This window comes from Liolophura sinensis, chromosome 13, assembly GCF_032854445.1.
Source record: "Liolophura sinensis isolate JHLJ2023 chromosome 13, CUHK_Ljap_v2, whole genome shotgun sequence".
Classification (NCBI taxonomy): Eukaryota; Metazoa; Mollusca; class Polyplacophora; order Chitonida; family Chitonidae; genus Liolophura; species Liolophura sinensis.
This window is the reverse complement of record NC_088307.1, coordinates 20,857,695-20,867,967: the sequence shown is the minus strand read 5'-3', so window position 1 is coordinate 20,867,967 and position 10,273 is coordinate 20,857,695. Positions and strand designations below refer to the sequence as shown.

The 10,273-nt window shown below is 37.7% G+C and overlaps 2 long non-coding RNA genes across 2 annotated transcripts in view; both read right to left on the bottom strand.

Annotated features, from left to right (window-relative positions):
- Positions 1–874: 874 nt before the first annotated feature.
- LOC135480745 (uncharacterized) lies at positions 875–4,412 on the bottom strand. The gene is made up of 3 exons (XR_010445959.1): positions 4,326–4,412; positions 2,845–2,899; positions 875–2,239 (listed from the first exon to the last, which is right to left on the bottom strand). It is a non-coding gene; the product is annotated as an uncharacterized LOC135480745 (long non-coding RNA).
- A 995-nt stretch (positions 4,413–5,407) lies between these two features.
- The window catches only part of LOC135480094 (uncharacterized), a 19,713-nt gene continuing 14,847 nt past the window's right edge, over positions 5,408–10,273 (bottom strand). Inside the window, exon 3 of the long non-coding RNA XR_010445894.1 lies at positions 5,408–5,592. This is a non-coding gene — a long non-coding RNA (uncharacterized LOC135480094). The remainder of the gene's footprint in view (positions 5,593–10,273) is intronic.

Genomic DNA, 10,273 nt, shown 5'->3' with positions numbered 1-10,273 from the left:
AGCCTCTCTCTCATACATGCAGTACTTTTTAAGATACCACCCCTAACATTTACTGTTACATCGCTTTCCCTATAGCTGTTATTGGACATTGCAACAATGCTTGGGGCATGATGTAAGTTTCACTTATACATCGTACAGGTGAGCAAAGAAGTCCTACTGTAACATGTGATTTACCAAGTATATTAGCCAACTTCTGATGACCTGTGTCCTGAGTTCCAGAGGAACAACAGACATTTTTCCTTCAGGAACTTTAGTAGTTCACAAATGTTCTGCTCCTCAAATTTCTCCATAGTTTACCTTTTCTAAATAACTTTTTGTTAAACTTGCTGCAGAAGACCATATTATAGTTGATTTAATAAAAAATAGTTACCTAACACTTTTACCAAGTCACATGATACAGTAGGACGTTATTTACTTAAGTGATAAAAGAGTTCCAGCTTGAAACTTCCCTATTTCAGTCACTATAGCATAACATGTATGTAAAACTGAATGGACTTCACCAATAGTTGCTAATGGTGCATGTTATTTAGCTGCATAACTATCAACTGGTATTATTTCTGTGACAAAGTCCAGTGATTTCTGTATTATAAGCGCTCGACAAAACGGCACGTACCTTCCGGCATATACATGTATTAACTTCAACACACAATGATTTCACGCTGCTTAAAAATACTTTTCACCTGGCTACAGGTAAGCTATATGCATTTACTGTTTTGCAAACATTTATATTGTAAGCCATAGCATTGCCATGGCGTACAGGTAAACCATAGCATTGCCATGGTGTAAAGGTAAGCCATAGCATTGTCATGGTGTACACGTACTGTATGCTGTGAAAGTCCTCACAGCATACAGTACGTGTACACAAGCTGTGGTAGCATACTTACATGTACACGTAAATGAGTACATGTAAATTTGTGTAATTTTATGTCATTAATTTTTTTTTTACATGACAGTTGTAAGTTTTTCACTGCTGTAAATCTATGCCCTGGAGTTGCATGTCTTTAGAATCAGAACTACACAACTTGTACATCTGGGTTGACCAAAAAAAATAAAACAACATGATTTTGCAACAAGTGCATTCTAACATAAAGATGTTAAAAAAAAAAAAAAAAAAAATACAAGACATCAAAATGAAAATAAAAGTTGGAAGAGACGAGTAGGTAAAACAGATTTTCTTTACCTCTGTGAAATTACACAAAATGTTTACAAACGTCCACATATAAGTCCTTATTTTGAATATATATATATATATATTTTTTATCTTTACTGATATATAGATGTCCCACTTCAATGCCCTCAATTCGTGTTTGTGAAACATTCACTCATTGTTGTAGCTAAACTGTTGACCGGGTAATGAAAATGAATCTTAATCCAAAACGCTGGGGTGGTTTCATATCCTGGCAGTCTTAAACAGCAAACATTAGAGACATTGTTCGCTCATACTTATACAGATGCAGTGATTAACCCCAATAAGGCTTTCAAAAGTCTTTAAAAAAAGAGCAAAGTGTTTTATTTATTTATTTATTTATTTGATTGGTGTTTTACGCCGTACTCAAGAATATTTCACTTATACGACGGCGGCCAGAATTATGGTGGGTGGAAACCGAGCAGAGCCCGGGGGAAACCCATGACCATCCGCAGGTTGCTGTCAGACCTTCCCACGTACAGCCGGAGAGGAAGCCAGCATGAGCTGGACTTGAACTCACAGTGACCGCATTGGTGAGACTCCTGGGTCATTACGCTAAGCTAGCGCGCTAACCAACTGAGCCACAGAGGCCCCCAAAGTGTTTAAAAGTACATATGCAGTTTTGCCTATTTACAAATCAGGCAATAGATTCAACCACTGCGGCCCAAGCTGTACACCATAACAAATATGGTACCCAGTGATTCTTATTCATATCTCTTAAAAAGAAAGAGTTCACTCACTTTACCAATAAACCCAACCAGTGGAATCCTAATTACATCATCACCCACCCAATCCTTGCTTCTCTACAACACACTGCCACACACATATCATGTTAAAGCCTCATTGTTTTGATACTAAAATGTAATATCAGTGAAGGGCAAGTAACTCTTGAAAACTTCCTGGAAAGAAAAGAGTTACTCCCCTTACATGTTTGAAAATAGCTTCTTGCACCATGATGAAAGTTGTAAAATGTAGAAAATATGACATACATAAAAACATCCTTCTTCAGTTACATGGCTGGAGCTTGTCTTCTTCTGAAATGTAGTCTTTTCCCTTCAAACGAAAAAAAAAAAAAAATAAATAAATACATACAGCTTAGAATACAGAAAAACAATGATCAGATATTACTTCATTCATGTTATTTTCAATGTTGTTTAACACAAAACTAAAGAATTTTTCGCCAACACAATGATTGCCAGATACATGGGTGGAGGAAATTGGAGTGGCCACGGTAATCCATCTACCTGCGACAACTGTTTGGCAAACTTTCCCACGTGTCACATGCTATACTGGTGGAAGACAAATCCACCTTCTACGACCAAATGTCATCAGCTGACTATTGTCACCTAGGTACCCACACTGTACCAACAGTAAAAGTATGGAAGCTACGAATTATCCAAGCTTGAGATGGAATTGTTACTATGTATGAATTGCGATTGAAAACAAAAGGCAGATATTAAAACACGTACTTAAGCTTCAACTAGGACTAAGTTTACCATTTTTGCTGGATTCTAAGACATACTGATAAAAGAAATGTGATATGAGGTTTGTTTGGAAGGTAGATATCCTCAAAAAAATGTATATTTCAGCATAAAAATTAATATTTTATGACGTTTACAAATATGCGTCAGTTACACTTTGTGACCATTAGTACTCACCATTTCTATTTTTTCATCCAGCATTTTGAAAAATTCTAACTGACTGTTGGACATTCTGAAATGAGATTTGTTAATATTTGCATGAGAGCAAAATGTGGTTTAAACAGCAACATATGTGCAAGTAATTAACACTGAGGTGATGTCATTTTTGGTATTTCAATCACCTTAATTCTTCAACCTTGTAAATCCCCTCTGGAACCAGTATTTTGAGAGAACTATATTTATTTTATTTATTTTATTGGTGTTTTACGCAGTACTCAAGAATATTTCACTTATACCATGGCGGACAACATTATGGTGGGAGGAAACCCGGCAGAGCCCGGGAGAAACCCACAACCATCTGCAGGTAGCTGCCTGACCTTCCCACATACGGCCGAGAGAACTATAGGCAGTAGAGAATTAATTAGCCCACCACTATGAAGCTTGCATCTTTAATGACACAAACAAATCATTTTTAGTGTCAGTTTTTCATAATAATTATATGCATAAATTTCACTGAAACAACTGCTGCAGTGGATGAAAAGGTTGAAGATTTAGAGTAGATATCAATTATTTCATAATCTTCAGCAAACAATGACTAATTATGTCAGGTAAATACACTAGGCAGTCACGCTGGAAGTTCATGCAGATGCATTCAAGAGTGACTGAGTGCTTAGAGTTAAACGTGATACTAAATGATTTTTCAGTCATATGACGACAAGGGAGTTCTTAGAGCGCATGTAATATGTGCCTTCTTGTTGCAGGATGGATTTTCACTGCTCTTCTATCTAGTGCTGCTTCAATGAGCCGACTTATCGAGGGCAAGTAAGCCGCCCTGACCAAGCCATTACACTGATACCGGTCAACCAGTCGTTGGTTTAATTATCCCCTTAATGCCGAACACGAAGCGAGGAAGTTACGACTTCCTCTTTTAGAATCTTAGGTGTGACCCAACTCAGGACTGACCCTGGATCTACCGCCCCTGAAGCGGACACTCTACCATCTGAGCTATCGGGGGCCGGTGGTGCGCTCAACAACGTTTCACTCTTACAATGGCAGTTAGCATTTTGGATAGAAGAGAGTCGGGAGTGTCCTGGGTAAACCTCTAATTAACAAGCTACAGATGGACTTCTACATTCACAAGCCACAATGGTGGAAGGCAAGCAACACAATCTGGACCACATGTCAGAGCATTAACTGACAGCCTCTCACTGCTGCCCATGCCCTAACCACCATGAAAGCAGAATATCTACAAATTGCCATTGATTCAGCAGGTATCAACAACAACGTGTTAAACAATTCTCACAGCAGCTTTTCGAGACAATTACATTGCACATCATTGCGAAATGAGTTGAAAATTACCACCTACCAGTTTATCTAAGGCAAATATTTGTGCTTAACATTAATTTTGGGTTGAGTGTAAATATTTACAGCCCAATAACAGTGGGATTTGAACTGTTGAAGGATGTACCCAATAACTGTATCTAGAAAACATGTCTTACCTTGTTTGCAGCATCATGGTGGGTGGGGGAGGGGGCTTCTCCCTTACCGCTGTTTTAGATGGCGAAAGATTTGACTGCAAACAAAAACAGATAAATACAACATATATCTAACATAATTATTTTTAACCTTTTCGCTTGTTTGCAAGATATTTATTCAAAAAATTTCTGAGGGCATTATTCTGTGTAAATTGGTATAATTGCACTTTTTTGGAGCCATGAAAGTGGCCGAAACCAACCAAATGTAGTTTTGTCCAAAAAATTAAAATTAAAAAATGGCACATAAATTGCACTGAAAATTGCTCTTCAACACGTGAAAAGGTTGACGAATTGTTGGACATGTACTTTTTCATCTGATTTTCAGTTACTGGTATTTCAGAAGAGTAGGAAGAATTAGGTTAAGGCTACAATTCAGATCCAATGCATCAATCACCACAAAAAAAGAAAAACGAATAAAAAAAAGTCAGAATAAAATGTAATTGATCAATTCATGTATATAAACCATGAATTCTGGTAGCAACTATTTATCTATCTATTTGACTGGTGTTCAGTGTGGTGCTCAAGATTTTTTCACCTCTATAGTATTAGTCAGGCATAATGATGGAGGCATCTAAATAAAACATAAAAAAGTTTCCAATCTTCAGGCGAAATATATAACTTAAACACACATGAAAATTGGAAGAAAGTTTACAATCTGAGAACGAAATTTTATACAAGGTATATGTAAAATTTTGGTTGGGACTGGAATTAAAAAAGTTTCTAGAATGGTTATGGCTGAAATTACATTAGAAAGTTCCCAATCTAAGAGAACAATATAACTTACAGGTAAAGGAATCCTTAATCCTAAAACAAACTAAGAAGGTTTCCAATCTTATAACTAAACTATAACTTATATAAGTCTTGGATTTTAACTGGAACTAAAAAAATGTTTCTAGGGTTTGCACTAAAATGCATGCATGTGAATCAACTAAGACTCTGTCCAGGCTTAAGACTTAAATACATGTACATGTTTATGTTATACATTTGTTGGAATCTGATAAAATCCAGGTGTGTCTTAATTAGTTTAATTTTGTTCTGACCTGATCTGGATTATCTGCCCCTGTCTGGTCCGCTGGACTATCCGGCACCATGGACCCATTCACCGTGTTGTGAGAAATCCGAGCTGACGGCGTATTCTCCGTGTATTTATTCTCGCTGATTTTACGCTCCACATTTTTCACTTGCACAGATTCTTTCTTCTTGATTGGGTCAATATTTTCTTTTTTACAATCTGCAGAAAACAAAGCTAATTTAATAAACTTGATCAAATCAACAAAGGTTTTGGAACCTCAAGATTCCCCCGTTGTGGCAGAGTGAAATAAAGAGACAAATGCAATCATGCTTGATCAACATACACAGGAATGTCCTATTTCAAACTCTCATTTATTCGTTTATTATCTGATTGTTGTTTTACGCCGTACTCAAGAATATTTCACTCATGTAACGGCGGCCAGCATCATGGTGGGAGAAAACCAGGCATAGCCCATGGGAAACAATGACCATCTGCAGGTTGCTGCCAGACCTTCCCACGTACGGCCAGAGAGAAAGCCAGCAAAAAGCTGTACTTGAACTCACAGTGACCACATTCAAACTCTTAAGTTAAGCAGTTCTTCAAACACTCTGAATGACCATAAATTTCGCCCTAGACTAACTTGCCCATTTTTCCTGGTTCTGAGAATTCTTCTGAGTTTAGAAAGGTGTTTGAGGTTTGCTTGGAACACGATAATCTACTGTCTGACCACCAAAATTAATATTCAGTGACATTTATTTGCCTCAAAAAATGCCCTTTTGTGGGCAAATTTTTAGGTTCTTCTGGGTACTTTGTCTGTGGACATGAAAAATACCGTAACTTTATACACCACAAAAAGCGCGTCACTCATTTGAAAGTGACAAAAAGGGAACAATTTTCATGATTCTGTACGTGAAGTGTTTCTGTACGAACATGTGCATATATGTATGCTTGGGATTTTACACAGCACTTAACAATTTTTCAGGGATTCTGTTAGATACAGTGGAAAGTTAATGTAGAGATCAACAGATAACACCATGCCACCAGGGATCTAGATAGCTTGCTTGTTTGCGTAAATTATGCAAATCTTTTCCCAAAATACACATCCCTTGTGAAACTCTTGCCTACTATATGCGCATCAAAACACAAAAGATATGCAAATGCATGTGGTGTCTTTACTGTCATATGTCAATTATTAACACTGCGGATGGTTGTGGGTTTCCCCCAGGCTGTGCCCGGTTTCCTCCCACCATAATGCTGGCCGCCATCGCATAAGTGAAATATTCTTGAGTACGGCGTAAAGCACTATTCAAATAAATAAATAAATCAATTATTAACAACATATATGAATATTAATTTAACAAGTTAAAATTATGGCAATAATTTTTCGGATGCATGGGTGTGTGTGAGTTGGGTAAAGGCAGGAACAATTCCCTACATGTGCAACTGTGGTTAAACACTCTTGTGTCGGTCCAGCTATTTAAGACTTTTAAGAAATTATCAAACGTATTTACTCACCTGCTTTACATTTTACTCATGCTTATTTGAACTGGATGAGTAGACACTTATCAGGCCAAAAAATTATCTGGAGCCCTGATCACAATACAACACATTGTATAGGTGTATAAATAACCAGAAATAAAGGTTGAGATACCCTAATTTTAAAAGAAATCCGGATGCACTTCTGCAAAATGTTTGGCTATTTACATGTACACATACCTAAAAAAAAGTTCAAGAGAAATCTGGATTTGCAAAACTTTGAGAATGTGGGAACTCTCATTGTAATTAAAGCATTACTGCTCTGCACACTGATGGCAAAGAAAACACTAATGCGCAGAACAACCATCAAACAAACTGTCCAAGAAAATAGTTTGATTTATTTTTATTAGAATTTTTTCAACCAGCATAACCAAATAAAATGGTTTTTAAACATCAGATTGGAGGCTTCCATGGGATTAGGATTTCAGCACGTCTCAATGAATTCCCATCAATTCAGTCGTTGTTAGTTCAAGTCCAGATAATGCTGGCTTCCTCTCCAGCCACATGTGGGGAGGGTCATGCAGCAACCTGCGAATGGCTGTGTGTTTCCCCCAGGCTCTGCCCGGTTTCCTCCTGCCATAATGCTGGCCTCCATCATATAAGTGAAACATTCTTGAGTATGGCGTAAAACGCCAATGAAATAAATACATATGTTCTACAGTGACCTATTGTATTCCAGAGAGTACATGTATCAGCGACGTCAAATCCAACGAATTTTGGATTGAAATAGTTCATATCTGAGATCCAGTCAGTGAATGCATTCATAGATCTACATGTATATCTGTACATGTATGTGCATTTTGAATGATAAAATCCAGCAGTCTCTGAATGTTTGGTGAAAACCCTTCATATGGCCTAACCTGTCCCTCAGAAAAGGCCACAGCAGAAGTTTCAATGGCACTTTGCTAGGCAGAAAAAATTCTAAAACAAAACAAAAAAGCAAATTGGACTACATTTATGGACAATTTAATGGTTTTTCATCTGACATAATCTTTAAGTTACTCTTTTCTTTGCCGTACGTTGTAAGCTCTGCCAGCAACCTGCGAATGGCCATGGGTTACCCCTGGGCTCTGCCCAGTTTCCTCCCACCATATTCCCTCATGTCATACCTGTATAAGTGAAATATTCCTTGAGTACAGCATAAAAAAAAAACAATTAAATAAATAAATACATAAATAAATAAATCTTTTCTTAGCCACTGAACATGTAGCTGAACCAATCATGACAGGATTCTATCCGACTTCACTCTTCATGGTCATGGCCTGGTCGGCATGTCACATGTTACACTTTAAAATGTCTAACATCCGAATCTACCAAGATGCACATACATAAATCCATAACGTTCTGCCCATTCTGATCGGACAAAATTACAACTTCACCCACTAGTCTTACAGTGCATGTATCGACTGTACAAAACTGCAAGCAAAAATGGTTTTACTGGAATACAACAGTTCAACTCCAGTCAGTGGGAGAGCAAATAATCTCAACCACAACGGTGTCATACTCTAAACTGTGTCGCTGATATAAGTTGATGGGTAGAGATGACCAGACAAACCTGAGGAGTGCCTAACAATGTCTTACAAGCCTGGTTAAATGCATTCATGCACTCAAGGCAGTGTGAAGAAATTTCCTAAATTGTAAAATACAAATATCAGTGTATTAAAACAGATGATGTACTTTTCGAAAGATATTCAACATCACACAAAGAACATTATCACTTTCCACCTGAAAAGTTTAACAAAATTTGTCACAGAATTTGTTTTTGAGAATTGACAGTTCATTTTTTTTTCAGCTTTCATACGGGTTAAATAGTGTTATTCATTATTAATCCTTGTGAATAGGTCATAATGTTATCATCTCTATCCCATACTCTTGATCAGCATTGAAGCGATACACAATCGACGCTGATCGGTTAACAGTGTCCCCCCCTGCTTCAAACTTGCTCAAGCTTGAATCAATTCAGAATAGGACAAGCATACTGTGGACTCAACTGACTCTCACACCAGCCAATCAGAGTGGATTCTGTATCTCTTTACATGAACACCTAGAGCGCTCATTTCATGGACGGCAGGTTGCACAGGTATGTGTACATTAGATGCAAGCAATGAGATAAACTCATATCACTGATCAATAAGTACATCAGTGTTAAACACAGAGTCTCGAGAAACGGGTCCATTTTACAAAGCTGTTACAATTCTGTTCACTTGTATACATCCTTGCTCCATAACGTTGTCATGCATATTGCACCAGTTAGAGCAGCTTAAAGGATTAGTGTCCGGATTTAGCTACTTGTCCTAAGTATAAAGATGATAGCCTGTTTAACAGTATGTTACCAGGAGAGCCTCTGAGAAACGTAATTATGACTTGTAAATCCACCAAGAACAATAGATTTACTACCCTAGCCAATCTCCAGCTGGCCGCCCGGTAAAGCTTAGCGGGTGACGTCATAGATGGTCAAGCCCAGCCTAGTTGGCCTAAATAACGTGGGAATTCATATCAGATTGATTTCATTATCCAAGAAGGATTCTAGCTGCACTGAATCAAATATATTGTCATATCAATTTTAAACCGTAGTGGAAGACGTTGAACTTCTGATTTACGACAACGAAATCTCAAGCAACATGATTAGTTTTGGATTGTTTTTCGGTTTTAATCATCCTCTGTAGTGGGTCAGAAATCGCTAGCATTGCCGTAGCTTTCAAACGGCCATTGCGTTGTTATACACAGGGCACAATATGTTAGAAGCCTACTCAAAGGTCCACAGGAGAGGACACAGCCAATGGGATAGCTTGTGTCAAAGTGACACTGGAAGCCATCACGTGGTTGTATCTATTTTTCTTTCACTTTACCAGCATACTGAGGACTGATCAAACTAATGACAAATGAACTTCCACTTTGTCTTATACCAACCAAGCCCTATCACCAGAGTTATATAAATATATTTAAAACCTAATTTTGGCTCCCTGCTGTTAAAACTAAGCTGCCCACCAAGATTTATTATCCTAACTCCTGCAGCCCAGCAAAGATCTGGCTGTGTTTAGTGGGTATAAACCCTTCCCTTTTGTGCCATGAATGTGTGTGCCAACTCGTCTGGAAACTAACACCAGGGTTCTTCAAAGATTTCAACTGTTTTTACAACCATACACACAGCAGAAAACATTTCGTGCAGAAATTCAATATGCTAGGAGTTGTATGACGTCATTCAGCGGAGACTACAGAGTGTTGGCGGAAAAAATTGCATAAACCCAGCCTTATTATCTAGTGATTCTAATGCCAATATTACTCAGATTACTGTTCTAGCTTTTTAACAATATCTCATTAGAATCAATTTAACAATATATACTGTACAGGGCTAACCTGTAGA